General features: G+C 37.5%; 2 pseudogenes; one reads left to right on the top strand and one right to left on the bottom strand.

Annotated features, from left to right (window-relative positions):
• Window positions 1-371: 371 nt before the first annotated feature.
• LOC110695005 lies at window positions 372-4,754 on the top strand (annotated as a pseudogene).
• LOC110695006 lies at window positions 4,724-9,631 on the bottom strand (annotated as a pseudogene).
• Between the last annotated feature and the right edge of the window lie 9,559 nt (window positions 9,632-19,190).

Raw genomic sequence — 19,190 nt, 5'->3', positions numbered from 1 at the left:
TTTTGTTACATATTTTTAGCTTTTCATAGCAATTGTTTGTTTTTATTTTCCGGCTGTGGCGTCATACCAAATTACCAATTGCCTACACTTCCATAAATGCTACGCGGTTAGCTTTGTTCTACGCCAGGGTGTAATTTTACATTCTTGCACATTCTGAACCCTTAGTGAGGGTGTAATTTGACCGTGATGCTAAGTATAGTAGGGTCACAGGGTCCATGCATGCAATTATGATACAATTGTGATGTTGAAATAAATAAATGATGAGAGTTGAAGAGTCAACACAATGTGATGTCAAGGCTGCTAAATTGCTAATAGTACATCTGAAAGAGTACAAATCTCAATAGAGATATTTGAACCAATTAATTATCACTTGCTTAAATAAGAACAACAATAGATTACTAGTAATCTCCTGTCAACTACTTGTATTATCATTAATCAAGACATAAATTATTGGTGTTATCTTCACTATTCAGCATCTGATCATTTACCATAGGTCCAGCACTTTTCCGTTTACTTTCATGGTCAACTCTCAACTGCTCAGTCATGTTATTAGTAGTAGTACCTGCTATGCATTTGTCACCATACTTGCCGTCTTAGTCTGGTATGATTTAAGCTTCCATTTCCTGCTTAGATTCTGAATTTGTTCTGTTGGAGTTCACTACAGTTTATTGCAAAACGAATTTCAGGTTGTGGTGTAAAACTTAGATTTTGCTGTACTGTAGCCTGTAGGTAGACTGCTGGACATGACTACTCTGAACAACGGACGCTAAACAAAAATTCTGAACTTGCATAAGTGTGATGGTTTTTCTGCAAGTAAGTAGATTAGTTACTATTTTTATTCTGTTATCCTACTCATGCTTGAAGTTTCAAGTAATAGCTGCCATAGGTAATTTTACTCCCGCTCAGATCCTCAAGGATCCTAAAACCATGGCTTCGAGTAATGGCAATTTCAAGCTGGGTTTCTTTACCCTTCAAAACACTAAAAATCGGTATCTTGGTATATGGTACAATAAGGTTTCAGCCATGGATTATATATGGGTAGCAAATAGGAACAACCCTTTGTATGATTCCTCAGGTGTACTAAGGATAGCCGAAGATGGAAATCTTCAAGTCTTGAGTGGAGGGAAAAATATCCTTTGGTCATCAAACATCTCATCAGAATTTGCATCTGGTACATCTCGAGTAGTCCATCTTTCAGATTCAGGGAATCTGGTTCTCCTTGAACTTAATACTAACAGTAGTAGTAAAGATGGTATCACTTTATGGCAGTCTTTCAATCACCCTACAGACTCAATATTGCCAAACATGAAGCTAAGAATGAGCAGTTTCAACATGTAACACGCTTTACAATCTTGGAAGAGTCCTTCAAATCCATCATACGGAAGGTTTTCACTAGGCATTGATTCCCTCACTCATCCTCAAATAGTAATTTGGGAAGGAGATCATCCATACTGGAGAAGCGGTCCATGGAATGGTAATATTTTTCTGGGATTGCTCTATACTGATCCGTCTAATAATTATGCTGATACCTATATGCAGCAAACTAACAAAGGGGAAGTTGATTTGGTATATACTGGTATAAACAAGCTGTCCTTTTCACACTATGCATTTGAAGTTGACGGGTCTATAAATGAGATATGGTGGGATTCTGGTATCAAGCAATGGCAGACAGTATATAAAGCTCCTGATGTTGAGTGTGATTTTTATGGTAAATGTGGAGCATTCGGAACATGCAACTCTCTAAAGTCACCAATTTGTCGATGTTTGAGGGGATTTAAACCAAAGAATGCAGAGCAATGGAGCAAAGGAAACTGGTCTGGTGGCTGTGTTAGAAAGATGCCTTTGCGTTGTGGAACTGAAGTGACCCAAGATGGCTTTCTTTTGCTAGAATGGTTAAATTGCCAGATCGTGCAGAGTGGTTGACAGGATTAAATCCAAATGAATGCAGAAGCCAATGCTTGAAGAATTGCTCTTGTCTAGCTTACACTTATGATACCGGTGCAGGGTGCTTGTACTGGAGTACAGACTTGATTGACATTCAAGAGTTTACTATTGGCGGAGTAGATCTTTACCTGCGTCAAGCACAATCAGAACTAGGTAAATGAAAATCAAAATGCAGAAGACTCTCATTATACTTTTAACCTTTTTGGTTCCTATTCGTCTTGTTTATTTACTACTTTTCCAGGTTTTGTTTTCTGCTTCATAAATTCAACAGCAGAATAACTTCTATAAGCCTTACATATCAGAGGAACAATTCATACTCTTTGTTGTTTATTCTTTATTGGCAGGTAGCAAGCATAAACATAAAGCTGTTATTTATGGATCAATAATTTCCGGAGCAACCTTGATTGTCTTACTTATCTGCTTCCTCTGGAGATGGCTGATTCAACGGAAAGGTAAACTGTTATCACTAACCACTTTTGATACCATTGATGAAAGTGTCAAACCATATTCTGAAAAGATTGGCTATCCCTTAAGGTGCTAACAAAAATCATTGTAGCTTTGAAATTTTAGCAACTAGCCTTGTAGTACACTTCTTCAGTATCTGTCTGTAGATTATCATGATTTGTGTCACATTATCCTACAATCCTGGTGTTTAATTAAAACCTTTTACTTATTTGGAACAGAAAACAGAAGGAAGATACGTGAGAACATTAAATTTAAATATGATGGGAGATCAGCTGAGCTGAAAGATCTACCGCTGTTTGATTTTGAAACCCTCATAGTTGCTACTTGGAACTTCCATGAAAGTCAAAAGCTCGGATATGGTGGTTTTGGACAGGTCTACAAGGTAAAAAAATCATTCCTTCCCAGTTGCCACTAGTAGCAGGGCACTAGGAGCTAACAAGCTTGAGTTGATATGCTGTTTATTTTTCTCAGGGAATATTGAAAGATGGCCAAGAGATGGCTGTAAAAAGACTTTCCACAGTTTACGGACAAGGCCTGGAGGAGTTCATGAATGAAGTGGTTGTGATTTCCAGACTTCAACATGTGAATCTTGTCAGACTGCTTGGAGTTTGTATAGAAGGAGAAGAAAAAATGTTAATTTTAGAATACATGCCAAATGGAAGTCTGGATGCATTTTTGTTCAGTAAGTATCGCTTTTTTTGTTTTCATCAAACTTCATCATCAAAAAACCTTCTGAGAATGCAACATCTTCATTAATAGAATATCATAATATGGTTCTCTTAGAAGTTTATATTTTCAAAGTAGTTACTAAGCCTGTATACCAATAACGTTCTAGGTCCTGCCAAGCGACAGCTTCTGGACTGGAGTAAACGCTTCAATTTAATTGAAGGGATATGCCGAGGCCTTCTTTACCTTCACAGGGATTCTAGGTTAAGAATTATTCATAGAGATCTTAAACCAAGCAACATTTTGTTGGACAAAGAGCTCAATCCAAAGATCTCTGACTTTGGCATGGCTCGGATCTTTGGTCATGGACAAGATCAGGAAGAAACCAGAAGGATAGTTGGCACATAGTAAGTCTTATATAATGTTTATTCTCTGACATTGGTCTTGGACAACTTTTATATTTGACTAAGGTGAACTAATCAATGTCTTATTGTAGCTCACTTCAATAGCACAGTATAGTCTTGTATAGTAATATTGCACCTTAATTTTGACCGTGAATAATGCAGTGGTTATATGTCACCTGAGTATGCGATGGAAGGACACTTCTCTGAAAAGTCAGATGTCTACAGTTTCGGTGTCCTACTGCTAGAGATTGTGACAGGGAAAAGGAGCAGTACCTTCTGGTTTGAAGAGCAATCCTTAACGCTCATAGGCTATGTAAGTCTTGAATTGGCTTGTTGCTACAAAAATTTTCCACTTTCCAGAAAATGTTTGATCCTATGAGGAATTGATAGTATCGTGATTTTTGAAATTTCAATGACTTCTGATTTGACATAGTCATACAATAACTTATTGTAAGATTGGGCCATTGGGGTAACTCCTAGTGTTTCACAGTGAATTATTTTGAGACAATCTCACTTAAGATTGGCTTGATTGCTGTATTCAGGTATGGAAATTATGGATTGAGGGTAATGTTGCTCCAGCAGTCGACACTGTAGTTTCTCATCCAAATTTTAGAAAGGAGACTAAAAAGTGCATACAAGTGGGTCTGCTGTGCGTTCAAGAATATGTCAATGATAGGCCTAATATCTCTACTGTTATCTCAATGCTTGCAAGTGACATTGAAGACCTTCCATCTCCTAAACAACCTGGGTTCATTAAACGTTTGGCAGCTACTGGTACTGAATCTTACCAATCACAACAGAGTTCCTCCGTGAATGATATGTCTATTACTCATCTGATTGCTCGATAAACCTAGACAGCTAGTGTTGGTAAAATTTACACTACTGGTGCATTATACGCAAACACTCTTGAGAATTCATCGTAATGATACTTATAATAGCATGCCGAGCCCTTTTGATGGTACTTTGATATTCCGAGCTCCTTTGGTGGTAGAAAATCTTTTGAGAATGTCAAAGGAGCTCGGAATGCAAGACAAGATGTAACAAGAATGGGGCTGCAAGCCTGCAACACCTATCAAAGAGTTTATTGTCAACAAATTTTAAAATGAAAAAAATTATAACTTCTCCTCTGTGCTATGAATACATGTACATGAGTCTACTTCGGACTTTGAGAGTATGAGTTGACAATTGCAAGACTGCATTGGATATTAGACATTGTAAATTTGCAAGATTGCATTGGATATATATTTGCAAGGAGAAATGATCACACTTTTCTATTAGAAACTGAATAGCGGTCATTTTAACAATTTACAAGGAACCAAAACTTTAGAATCATTTACAATACAAATGATTATCTGCCAGACAAAGGTGTAATTGAGACATAATTGCTGCTAGATGAACTCTTTTGTCCATGTAATTGAGAGGAATCGGTGTCAGAAGAAACCAACCTTCTAACAAAGCCAGGTTGCTTAGGACATGGAAGATCTACTATATCACTAACTATCATTGACAGAAGTGTAGAAGTGCTAGGCCTGTCTCCTGGATATTCTTGTACGCATAATAATCCCACATGAATGCACCTTAAGATCTCTGGCGAAAAGGTTGGATCAGCTATTAATGGATCAATAACAGACTGAAGGTCATCTTCATTCCATAGTTTCCATACCTAAAATCATTAAAAACAAATCATCAGAAGTCAAGAAAACAACAAGTCTAAAAATCTAGTAGTCCCATAAGGGCTATAACCTTATAAGCACGTAATCGATTTGGTTTCAGACTTACATATCCTAGAAGAGTCAGTGATTGTTCATCCAACCAAAAGTTATTATTCTTTTTTCCTGTCATAATCTCCAGTAACAGCACTCCAAAGCTGTAAACGTCAGATTTTTCAGAGAAGTGTCCTTCCATTGCATACTCGGGTGACATATACCCACTGCGTTATGGAAAAACAAACACATTAAGAAGTAGAAAACTAAAATTCGAAAAAGAAGCACCGTTCAGAAGATTGAAAAAAAAGGAGAAGAAAAATGGAATTGGAGTGCTTACTATGTCCCAACTACTCTTCTAGTGTTATCTTGATCCTGTTTATTGCCAAAGATACGTGCCATTCCGAAGTCAGATATTTTAGGGATAAGGTCCTCATCCAACAATATATTGCTTGCTTTTAAATCTCTGTGAATAATCCTTAATCTAGAATCTCTATGAAGATAAACAAGGCCTCTACTTATTCCTTCAATGATGGTGAATCGTTTCTCCCAGTTCAAAAGCTCTCGCTTGACAGGATCTGAATATTGATATAAAATAATAAATAGTTCAAGAGTCATGCCAAACATGAAGCAAGACGCTTGAAAGTGAAATTACTGCAGCATGTTACTCACCAAACAGAAAGAAATCCAAGCTCTTATTAGGCATATATTCATAAATTAGCATTTTTTCCTGATTTTCTATGCAGCAACCTAGAAGTTTCACAAGATTCCTGTGCTGCAGCTTAGATATAACCACAACTTCATTCATGAACTCTTCTAAGCCTTGTCCCGAAGCAGCAGAAAGTCTTTTCACTGCTATTTGTACTCCGTCTTCCAGTGTCCCCTGGAATCAAGCATAGACAGTATATATTATTGACTTCAGTGATCATGATAAAGTACTAGCAACATTTGTCAGAAACTATCGTTATACCTTATATACTGGACCAAAACCACCTTGTCCAAGTTTATTGCTATCTTGAAAGTCGTTTGTTGCAGTTGCAAGCCTTTTGAACTCAAACAATGGTAACTCTTTGAGTTGAACTTGGTGCCCATTCTCATCATGCTTCAAATTCTCCAGCTGTTCATTCTTCCTTTGAACTTTTATATCCAATGTAATATAAGGATTAGAAGTGACATCTTGTTATTGTAATTAGTTCCAGAAAGAATAAATTTGATATTCTACTGTCTAATTACCACCATTACAGAATATACTCAAAAATAAAGGTAAAAAGAACCAAGTCTCATAACCATTTTTCACATTTTCAACCAAAAAAAAAAAAAAGGAAATAACTAAGAACAAGATAACAGTAGCGTTTTAAATTATATTTACTCTTGATGAATTAGGATGCATTTTGTTCAAGTGTAAAAATAATGTAAAATTCAAGCCTAGATAAGTTCAGGTGAAAAGAATGCATTCTTATAACTATCGGACATGTCAGGTTAGCTATCTTAGTTTATTGGATGCAAAGCCAAATAGATACATTAACATTTATATAACAAAATGATTACAAAGATCTGGAGCTACCTTTTCATCGAGTCATAATTTTCCACAGGATGAATGATATCAAAGCTGCAACCGCAATAGTTCCTAAGACAACTGTCATTATAGTAACAACTTTTTTCTTATTACTGGTACCTGTCAGACAGACAGTTAAAAAATTTCATTAGTGAACTCCGAAATATAGAGCTGTGTAGACTTTCATGGCAAGTTTATTTGACTTCAATGGGAAAGAAATTCTGTACTGTGATTGAACAGATAAATATGGAAAAAGTTACCTAGCTCTGAATGTGGTAGACGAAGATAAAGATCTAACCCGCCACTTGAAAATTCTTGAATATCGATTAAATCTCTACTCCAGTACATACATCCAGCGCCAGCATCATAAGCATAAGCTAAACAAGAACAATTTTGTAAGCATTGGCTTCTGCAGTTAACCTGATTTAGTCCCACTGACCACTCTGTATGGTCTGGCACTTTAACATTCTTTACTGAGAAAAACCCATCATCTTTACCACCCTGAATTCCACATTGCAATGACACCTTTCGTACACATCCGTTAGACCAGTTTCCTTTCTTCCATTCCCCTGGATTCTTTGGCCTGAACCCTTTTAAACATCTACAAACAGGAGAAATTGTAGGATTGCAACTTCCAAACGCTCCACAACTACCATACAAATCACATTCTGTTACAGGGGCACCCCAAACATACTGCCACTTCTTTCCATCCCACCATTTCTCGCTAATTGTTCCATCATAGCTGAAAGCATAGTGAGAATAGGCCAGAGTACTTGCACCAGTATAGACAAAGTCGACTGTCCCATCTTTGTCATTCTGACGAATATAGGTGTTTGCATAGTTGGTAGCTTCATCAGTATACATCAATCCTAGAAATATATTCCCATTCCAAGGACCACTACGCCAATGTGGACGATCACCATCCCAGATAACTACTTGAGAATGAATGAAGGAGTCAGTTCCAACAGAAAATCTCCCGTATGATGGATCAGAAGGGCTCTTCCAAGGTTGTAAAGCATGATTCATATTAGAATTGGAAATAATCAACTTTGTATTCGGCATGAGAGAATCCGTAGGGTGACCAAAGCTTTGCCAGACCATAGTGCCATTACCAGAAGTATTATTCCTGGAGTAGTAAACAAACAGAACTAGATTCCCAGTATCTAGAAGTTGTGCTGATAAAGAGGCATTAGCTGCAGTGACAACAGACATATTCGACGACCAAAGGACATCATTCCTCCCATTCAAGACTTGCAGATTTCCATCTGCAGATACTTTCATTACACCAGAAGAATCATTAAGCGGGTTATTTCGGTTTGCTACCCAAAAAACATCATTTGTAAGTACCTTGTTAAACCAAATCCCAATATACCGGTTAGTGCTATTCGAGGGGCTGAAGAATCCTAACTTAAAATCACCATTCTTTGAGACTATATAATCATGTTCTTTAAGAAAAATCGATGATGTGATGCTGTCTATTGCTATGCAAAAGGCACTAAAGTAGCAGCACAAGATAAACAGAACATGTATAGAACTCATCATTAATAATCGTTCGAATGTTGATGTGATCCTGTAAATTTAACCCAGAAAATAAAATAATAAGCATAAGAGCACAGTTACAAATTACCCTGCTGCAGACATTTTGCTTAGTTAATGTCTTGGGTTAGACCGCGGTTTTTTGTTATTATGTTTGATGTACAAGGTGCTATGAGCCATTGAGGTACTACCTCCGCTTTTTTTAAATGCAACCGTTTGATTGTGCAGCGTTTTAGCTGATTGAGTTAAATTTTTCAAAAGATTATATATAGCGAGCTATTAATTTATTCAAAACTAAAAAATTTGATTAACTAAGAATAAGATCATGTAAACTTATCACAAAAAAAAAAAAAAAAATAAAATAAAATAAAAAAACCCTCAACACATAAACAAAGTATATGAAAATTAACATGATCTTTTACTGAATTACACAAAATCAATACTGCCCGTAATTTAGATTCAATCAATAAATGTTGTTTCTTTCTAATTTATTATTAAAAAAAAACTCCTGTAAATTATTTATAGTTATCGTTTTAGCAAACTTCGGTTGATATGCTTCATTATATTGTAATAGTAATTCCGTTGACTAAATATGACAAAAAGTTCAAACTAATTTGACTCAAATTGATGTGTAACCATACTCCATCTCTGAAAGTATGTTCACCCATTTTAACTGTTTATGTGAGACAATTATCGTTTAAACAGGATAAAATTTTAGAGACAGAGGGAGTACAATACAGCTAGATTTCAGCCGAAAACGTGATAAAATATTAAAACAGTAGGGGGAAAAGGGGAGAAAAACATACCACAGCGTCGTAGTAGTAAGTGATGATGATGAATGGGGGGTGGAGAACTGGAAATGGTGGGCAAAGCGTTTAACGCGTAAATCAGGTAACTGAGAATTTCCACAACTTTAATTTGGAAATAATTTGAACTTCATCATTTTCCTTCTTTTAATATGCTCGTGCAACTTGCTAATCTATCGACTGTCATCATGGCTGCTTTTAACTTGCTAAGTCTAACGTATTTTTAAGGGTTTCTTTTTTTTTGGCACTACATAGAAATTAGCTAACTTATGTATTTCTTAAGGCATAGATAAACTATCCGTACTCGTTTGTCCTTTGAGGAAATATTAGTTCTCATATGTCATATGTGTACAATATCTATTTTTTCAAAAGAAAATGACACAATTTTTTTTATTTAATCGCATTGTTTGCACTAGTTGGATAGTTTTCATACACTAATAAGTAATTACTAGTCACCAATAATATTAAGTTATGGTTGAAAACACAAATGAAGAAAGTGGTAATTTATTTGAATTTACTATTCATGCAAAACGTATAAAATAAATTACCAAAATCCTGGTCAAAAAAAAAAAAAAAAAAAAAAATTCAAAATCATGGAAGGTTGTAAAAACTAAACAAAAATAAATTCTTAAGATTTATGTAAGGAAAATTACTATACATTTCTTGAAAAATAACTTCTATGAGGGTTTAATTCTCATGCCAACCAAATAGACACGTACTTTAATTACTCCGTAAATAATTTAAAATTGTGATAATATTAACTGCTAGCTTAGACATCCATATAGTAGCTACTAGCTAGTGCAAATTTATAATCTATGAAAGTAGAAATATTAATAACAAAGATGTTGACTTCTCCAAATGAGGAAATAAAAAGGTTACTATAATACTATAAGAAATTGATTAGAAATAAAAAGGTTACTATAATACTATAAGAAATTGATTAGAAATAAAAAGGTTACAACTTCAATAGTACTATAACAAATTAATACAGACTATAATTCAGTAATACATAACACAAACTAGGTAGCACAACATGGCAGCCTGCACCAACTGAGGTTTTTGGATTTTATCGATGACCACTGTTTGTCCAATCACCATGAAATACGGTAGTATTAATTAATAATCTTAATAATCTATCTTATATTAAAAATAACATATTACAGAACAGTTGTGTAATGTGTAATGAGAGAACATTTTCAACATGACTTTTGACTCTGACGAAACGGGTGGGAATCGACCCAAACGAGTTGATCGAATTAATATTATATACGAAGTAGTTAACGTAATTTGGTATTTATAAGCTAAATTGCTGGAGTATCACATTAACTATTTCTAAATATTACAATTCCCTCCAAAGTCCAAAACCACTTTGGACTACAACAGTGTAGGTTGTTGTAGAGCAGCGTTTGATCTTGTAAATTATATGTAGTATTTGAGAGTTGGAGGACAAGAGATTTTTATTGATTTTGTTTCAAATCGAATACGTATGTAATATTATCATATTATATAAAATGATCAATTTAGATCAAATCAAAAACTCAAAATACTTATATGGGTATGAACTTTGAAAATATAAGTTCTAATTTTATGATTCGAATAAATAATAATAGAATTTTTTAACATGAGTGGACAAATCTTTGTCCGTTTCTCAAAGAATGGACTGACCTTTAAATCTTCTCATTTTGGACAGAAGTTTGCATTTTTTCTCCCAAAATAGACTAAATAAGTCACCCAACCTGTTATATCAGGTAAAACGTCACTTGTCATTTTATCATTGGTCAAGTTTTTTTTTAATTTTTTTTATTTTTAAATTTCCCTTTCCTCCTGATCCCTTTTCCCTTTCCCTTTCCTTCCTCCCTCCATTAATTCCGACCAAGCTGCCACCCCCTCCACTACCATCTCCTCCCCTCGAACCAGCCTACCCCACCCCAAAACGCACTACCCAGCCCTCCCCTACCCAAAAACGACCCACCCCAACATTTAGCCCCTTAAACGCATTGAAATGGGGGATGAGGGGCGATTTTCGGCGGTGGAGGGGGGGGGGGTTAGGTAAGGTGGGCGGTTTTGTGGCTGGGGAAGGGAGGGATGTTTGAGGGTGGGTGTTAGAGAAGGGGCGGTGGGCTGGTGGTTGGGGAAGGAGAGGGGTGACTGATGGTTAGGGTCAGTAGAAGGGGGCTGATACTGTTGTTGGTGTTTGGGGCTGAGCAGGGAGTTGGGTGGGTGGTTTAATTGGTGGTTGATTGAGGGTTGTGTTGGGGATTGAGGGAGCAGGGGAGATTGAGGGTTGAGAGGCTGCCATTGAAATTAAAAAAATAAAAAAAATAAAAAAAATTGGAGAGGAGAGATGAAGCTTGAGTTGGTTCATCCATGGCAGATGAGAGGGAGGAAGGTGATGGAGGAACGAGTGAGGGGATGGTCGGAAAGGGAGGAGAGGTGGAGAAGGGGGTGGCTGGCAATGGGGTGAGGGGAGAGTGATATTTTTTTTTTAAAATTATTTTGTTAATTTAAAAAAGAAAATTAAAGATTTTTAATTAAAAAAAAAAGATAATTAAAGAAAAATGACCGGTTGTACAGGTCACCGGTTATTTGGGTTTATTTTGGGAGAAAAATGTTAAACTTTTATCTAATATGGACAGATTTAAAGGTTAGTCCAATATGGGAAAATCGGCCAAAAATTTGTCTGTTTATGTTAAAAAATCCATAATAATAAGGTTATTATGGATTTATGGTTTTCTTGTCTTGTTAAGTTGTCGTATAATTGTATAAGCATATAAAATCATCAACTCTTGAATTGCCCCATAGGAGCCCCACTTGGCTAATTACTAGAAACCAAAATCCTCGATCATAACACTTATACTAAAAACAAATACATCAACCCTTAGCTTGTAGTATAATAATATATACTTTCTTACACACAATATTGTAACCTTGTTTTGCAATAAATCTGACACGCTTAGTATCAAAATAGTCAAATTCACGCTAACAAAATACATTAAAACTTGGAGCACTAACAGCTTTTCATGGTAGATTCAACATACAGCAGTAGCACGTACGTAGTAATTTGGAAACAAGTACTTCTATAGACACAAGCTTATTTATCACTGCATATACCTTACACTTGCCAAAAGAAGAATAAGAGAACTCCTAGCTGTCTCCTGAAGAACTATATAACTTGTAATTTTAACAAACTTAGTATACATTGCTGATTTGCTGTATTTGTGTGCAATGAGCAAGTCAATAATAATTTCGGATTTGAGGCGACAAATGCAAAACTTGGGGTGACTAAACTCGTATACAAACAAGCAAATATAAAACTTTGGGTGACTAAACTCGTTGTATGCAAACAAGCAAATACATGTGTATATAGTTTGCATATAAAAGTATGTGATGGAAAGCTTTAACAAAAAGCAAGATTTAATTTGTATCCTATCCAAAGTTGTGCATGAAGACTAACCCAATAATTAAAAACAAGGGAAATCATCAGACATACTCCAAATAACTATTGAATTTCTGTTCCTTTCCTCGGCGATCATATATAGTTATATACTGTCTCTATCCCCTGTACAAACCTCCTACTTGATTTTGGTTGTCCATCGTATAATTGTCGACTGTCTGCCTGCATCATCGAAATCTTCTTCCTCTCTGTCTCCATGTAAATACACCCAAAGCCTTCGCTGTCTATCAAATCTTACACAAGGATCGCGTTCATAGTGCAATCGATCAAGACCTCCACTCACAACTTGACCCATCTGTTCATCTGAAATACCCTCCACAAGATACTGCGAGTCTCTGACAAGAACAGCAACATCACCTCTGGTGCCAATTCCACCAGGCAATCTAGCAGCCGCATCTCTCACAATAGTAAGAATTGTGATACTTGCAGGACGATCACATTTGAGTAAATTATGGTCTCTTGCTCTTGATGATATTTTTTCTCCACATTTTCTTACTGGTGCAACACTAGATTTTCTCCCGTCAGCTGCTGTATAAGCATACGCCCAGTCAGGAATCATGTATCGAACCCTTTCCTCAACACGGAAATAAGCTCTGATTTCACCTATGCAGGGCTTAATTGTAGGAGAGCAACCCTTTCCTTTTAGATGGCTTGAAAATCTGTCCTTAAAATTGATCTTACATAAACTCATAGACAATGGAGGAGGTGGAAGATAAGCGCGCTGCTTAAGGGCATTCAGATTGATTTCAAGCCAATCAGCAAAACAATCAACCATTTTAACCAGCATATTCTTTGGAAGACCCCAAACTTTAGGTTCACAAGCAGTAAAACCATCATCCTGCTCTGATGTTAAACAAGGTATTGGACCAACCCAACACCACCCTTTCCGCGATTTATCATACATAACTAGTTTCTTCCACCTCTTTGCTCCATAAGGCGGTGTTTCAGACGAAAATATTCTCAAAGTCCCTCTGATTAAGTCCTCAAGTTGAGCTTCGACTTGCAGAATTCGACTGTCTCCTGGTCTTAATCTGACCTGCTCAACAATTTCACCCATCGAAAGACCTCGATGATCAATGCTCAGAAAATTCTCTTTGCTGTCATCATTTCCTGCAAACTTATCATAACACAAAGGACCATTGCTACTAGGAGCAACAAGTGCCAAGCGTACAGCAGACATAAGATGAATGATCGAAAACGAAAACTGCCTGTGAACTGTCGGAGTAATCAAATCCCCTCCATTATCTTCGACCTCGTTTCGACACTTCCTATACAGCATCTTACTAGTCCTTTCATAATCATCACCTTTACCATCATCACAAGAAGTTCCTAAATGTGTTGAACCACAATATGAACAACCCATCTCAATTTTTCTCATCTGTTTTCTGACTTTCCTCCTACTAAATGCATTCAAGCTGTTTGATAAAAGTTCACAATCATCATTCCTTAAACAACCCAGTTTTCTTCCAACTCCCTTAAAATCCCTGAAATTTCTTTCATGTTTTACAGCAAGATCACTCTCGAAATTGCCATTATTCGACGAAAAAGAAAAATCATTTGCCATTCTCAAGAGGGTTTCTGCTGCATAACCCACTTCGAATGTGAAATTCTTAGAGCAGCTTGTTTGATTAACAATATCATCTTCTGAATTATAAGTATTAAAATTACTAGTTTCAGTTAACACCTTAATTTGAGGGGAAATTTCAGAAGTTGAATTTTGGGTTTCTTCATTGCATTGTTCTTCTGTCATTTTGTAATTTGAATTCACAAAAAACCCTGCAAAAATAATTAAATACTGAGCAAAGATTAATAGAGAAAAAAAAAAAAAAAATAACGTTGGAATGAAAATCTAGATTACCTGTTAAGTTAAAATCAATGAGAATTTAAGGAAATGTGAGGATTTGTATTTTCAAAAAATTTGATTGCATATAAAATATTGTAAACCTCTTTTTGAGTTTGTGTTGAACGGTTAAACTAGAATAATATTTATACTTGAAGAGGAAATTTATTACTTTCCTTTTTTTTTTTCTTTTTTTTTTTTTTTTTTTTTTTTTTTTTTTTTTTTGGGCCCGCCTCAGGTCTCAAGGCCTCAAGGGTTCTCATAATCAAGAGTCTAGACTAGAATTGGAAATTTATTACTTTTTTTTTTTTTTTTTTTTTGGAAATTCTATGGGGTGGCTTCAAGGAAGTAGTAAATTTATATGGAGGACAAACTTTTTTTTTCTAGTTTCTTTAGTGGCATCCTACAATTGACAAATTCATTTAAGTGGCCTAATCATCGATATATGGACTAACCACTTCTTAATTGGTCTATTATATAACCTAATTTACTTAAAAGACTAACTTACCCTTGAAATAATTAAATCCCTCCCATTTTCTTAAATTTTGACTACTACTAGTCTACTACTGTTGCTCGACATTATGATCAGATGAAACCTTTTCATCTTCCATGAAACTCCCACAAAGTATACACCCTCTCATACTCAACTAAAAAAAAACTGATTCATTTGTGCGATTTTTTTGTGAGATTGTTTATCAATTGTGGACGATTAAATTGCGGCAATATCTCTTTGGTGGTGTGGTTTTTAGGCTGGAAAATTAGGGTTTTATGATCGCATTTTTTATGAAATTCACACAATCTAGGAGGCTAATTGTCTAAAATTTATCTGCAGATCATAACTAAGGTATTTCGATTAATTTCTAGTCAAATTTTGGTTGTTTTTATACTTATTGAGGTATTAGGTCAATTGCATGCTCTATTTTTGTAATGTTATTAGGTATAAGTGAACTTCATACTTATGTTGCTTAACATGTGTTACTTTGTGCGGTGATGTTGAATTGTATGCTTTAAATTTTTGTTGTTGCAGAATGGATCAAGTCATGGTTAAATTCAATTATATGGGTAATGAAGTGAATGTGTCTATTGAAGATGTTAACAAGGCTATGTGGATTGATTTGATCATTAAATGTGAGGAAGGATTTCGGAAAAATAACTACCATTACCCTAAATTCCCTAGTTTTCACTACTCTTATAACATGAAAGATGTTCTTATTACTTCTGATAGTGATTTAATGTCTATGTTAGATAGGTTAAGTAGTAAAAAAGTTATAATAGTTTGGATTGGTACAGTTGATAAGGCTAGTGATTGTGTTATTGCTGCTAGAAGGCTTGCTAAAGCAGTTGCTAATAAGAGTTCGGTGGTGAATAATGATTGTGAGTATACTCTTAACATAGAACATTTCTGGAATGACATTGAGATAGAGAATGATTTAGAAAAAAGAGCAAAAAAGGGTAAGGGTAAAGCTGTAAAACCTAAAAAGTTACCTATCAAGAGGAAGTTATGGCCCCAGACGGGTCACTCAGAACCAGACGCACCCGTCCTATGGAAACAAGGGAACGGGCGGATGATCAAGCCGATCCAAGCGAGCCATCCGGAAAGCAGGCTGGACAACCCCAGGCGGCAGAAGGTGCAGCCCCAGTTACTAGAGATGAACTCATGAAATCAATGACAAGTTTCAAAAGGGAAATCAAGGACCTAATCAACAAGAAGACGACTGGCACCAGCAGGGGTCAGTTAGCCAAGAAACCTTCTCCCTCAGGGAAGAGGAAGCCTGTGAAAGATCGTGTGCCTACTCCTCATCCCAAACCAGAGGAAGGGGACTGGCCCATAATTGATCTGTCCAAAATCTGATTTCCTAAAATAGGGAAGAGGAAGATCATCCAGCTAGTTCAGCCGGATGGCTTAAAGAAGACTTATTCTGATGCCCGGATGTTAATCGAGCAGAAGAATTATCAACAAATGTCTGAGTCGGCTTCACCGTCAACTTACTCTGACAGCTTTCAGAATACCTCAATGAGGTATTCGCAATCAAACAACGAGAGTCGGTCAGGTGACTTGTTTGTTCACACTAGCCCTCAAATAATCCATTCGGCTCCGTATGTACCTCAACAGCCATACATGCCGTATGGTCAACCATATATGCAGCCGGCTCTCTTTGGGGGTCAGGTGGCGCAAAATGTCCAGCCTTTGGACCGGCAGCTTTATCTGCTCAAACTTGGGGAACAGACTTCTGCGTTCTCCAAGGAGATAACCAAGGCGGCACAGCCGGCCAAGGTTAAGAATGTGTTGGAGGGAACTTATGATGGCACCCCCAACCTTGAAGATCACCTGATGGCCTACACCAACCTCATGTATTTACAGGGGTTGGATGATGTCACCTAGTGCCGATGCTTCCCGGCTACGTTGAAGGGCATTTCCCAACGATGGTTCGGCAACATGCCAGCCGGCTGCATCAATAGCTTCAAGACACTGATACTTGTTTGCTTCTAACTTCTCTATGAACATCCATGCTGAGAAAACAAATCCTAACTTGGGTGCCATATAGTAGGGAGATAAAGAAGGGCTTAGGTCCTATGTCAAGCGGTTCAATCTGATGAGAATTCAGATCAAGGGCTCTCTGACGAAGTGGCTTACACAGACTTCTTTAAAGGTCTGAAGGACGGGTCGACCTTTAAGTTCGATCTCGTTAGAAAAAGGGTTGCTACCCTCCAAGAAGCTCTGATGGAGGTAGAAACCTATATACAGGCGACTGAACTCTATGCTATCAGTAAGCAGTCGGACCCTAAGAAGTCTGACAAAAAAGAGAGTCGGCCTACTCAGCCGGCTAAAAAAGAAGAGCACAAGAAGAGAATAGAAGTCTGGGTGGCAGATGACTCTAAGCAGCCATCCTAGAAAAAGAAGAAAGAAAAAGAGTTTAAACCATACGTTCCCAAGTACGAGTTTAACAAAGACTGCTACTCCATCCTCATGGAGATCAAAGACCGGGTGACTATTGAGAAACCAGCTACAATGAAAGGTTCCGTAAAAAATCAGAACAAGAACAAATATTGTCATTTCCATGAGGACATAGGCCATGACACCAACGATTGTTATAGCCTCAACGGTTGTTGGACCGTCTTGCTGATAAAGGGGTGCTGAAGTCTTACATCTTGAAGTCCAAGGTGACTCTAAGAACAAACAATGGACAGTCGTCCAAAAAGGCAGCCCAACTTGCTATAAGTTCGGATACTGATGAAGAGTCGATCTATACGATAGCAGGCGGCTTTGCTGGAGGGGGTCCAACCATCCGGAGCACCAAGGAAAATATCAGGCGGCTAGATGTCAACTAAGTTGTTGAGGGCTAGGTGTCAAAAAAAACCTTTCCTGAGGTCATTATCACTGAGAAAGACAGGGGCAAGGTCAGGCGGCCACATGATGACCCCATAGTCATTGAATGCAAGGTGGCCAACCAAAGAGTAGGTCGGATCCTTACCGACACCGGGAGCTCATCTGACCTTATCAGCTATAAGTGCTTGGAAAAGCTCAAGTACAAGCCTAGCATGCACAAAGTTTCTCACCCCTTAGTTGGTTTTGGCGGTGGAGTAGTGCATCCAGTGGGGAGGATTGACTTACCCATCCAGCTAGGGGAGAAAGGGGAAGGACGCCACATGGTCGTCAAGTTCTTGGTTGTTGAAGAGTTGACCGCCTATAATTTGATATTGGGCCGTCCAACCCTCAACGAGTCCAAGGCTGTTATTATCCCATCCATCATGCTCCTAAAATTTGAGAGGGATGACGGGTCTGTAGGCTTGCTGAATGAAGATCAGAAAACGGCACGGGAGTGTTATCTCTCAGAGGTCAAACCTACTATGGCCGCATCCGGCCAAGGCGAAGAGCCCATAGACCTTAATGAACTCAAGGAATTCGCGCCTGCTCCAAAAGCAGCTGGCAAAAAGTGAAAGGCGGACCAGTTGATGGCGGTAAAAAAAGAGAAGCAATAGCAATCACCGACCGGGTAACAGTCAGATGATCTCCGTCCCCAGCCGGCTGGTGAATATGTTGACATCGTTCTGGACGATACACGTCCGGAGCGAACTGTTAAGGTTGGGACAATTGCATTTGCAAAGTTGGGTGTAGACTTGCACCATCTGCCAAAAGAATTCAAGGACATTTTTGCCTTTAAAGTGGAAGAGATGTCAGGCATCAGCCCGAATCTCGCTGTCCACAAGCTCGTTGTAGATCAAAAACAGAAGCTTGTTAGACAAAAGAAACGAAATCACGGCAAGGAGAGATCTCAGGCGGCCACCGAGGTAAAGAAGTTGTTGGATGCTGGGTTCATTCGGCAATGTTACTTCGCGGATTGGGTTGCAAATGTTCTTGTAAAAAAGCCAAATGGTACCTGGCGCATGTATGTTGACTACACAGACCTGAACAAGGCATGCCCGAAGGATAGTTATCCCCTTCCTAAGACCGACAGTCTGGTCGATTCTACAGCCGGTCATGCCTTGATGAGCTTTATGGACGCCTACTCAGGCTTTCATCAAATACCCTTGTGGAAAAAAGATCAAGAGAAGACGACATTTGTCACTGATCAAGGTTTATTCTGTTATACGGTGATGCCGTTTAGGCTGAAAAATGCGCCTTCTACTTTCTAACGAATGATTAATACAGTCTCCATTAATCAAATTGGGAGGAATGTAGAGGCATACATTGATGAAATGATAGTTAAATCCAAGCTACAGAAGGATCACCTTGCTGACCTTCGAGAAACATTCACCACCCTCAGGCGGCATAAGGTCATGCTTAATCCCAAGAAGTGTGTCTTTGGTGTTGAGTC

Source organism: Chenopodium quinoa, unplaced genomic scaffold (genome assembly GCF_001683475.1).
Source record: "Chenopodium quinoa cultivar QQ74 unplaced genomic scaffold, ASM168347v1, whole genome shotgun sequence".
In the NCBI taxonomy this organism is placed as follows: domain Eukaryota; kingdom Viridiplantae; phylum Streptophyta; class Magnoliopsida; order Caryophyllales; family Amaranthaceae; genus Chenopodium; species Chenopodium quinoa.
The sequence above is the reverse complement of the archived record's forward strand: the minus strand, read 5'-3'. Positions and strand labels throughout refer to the sequence as shown.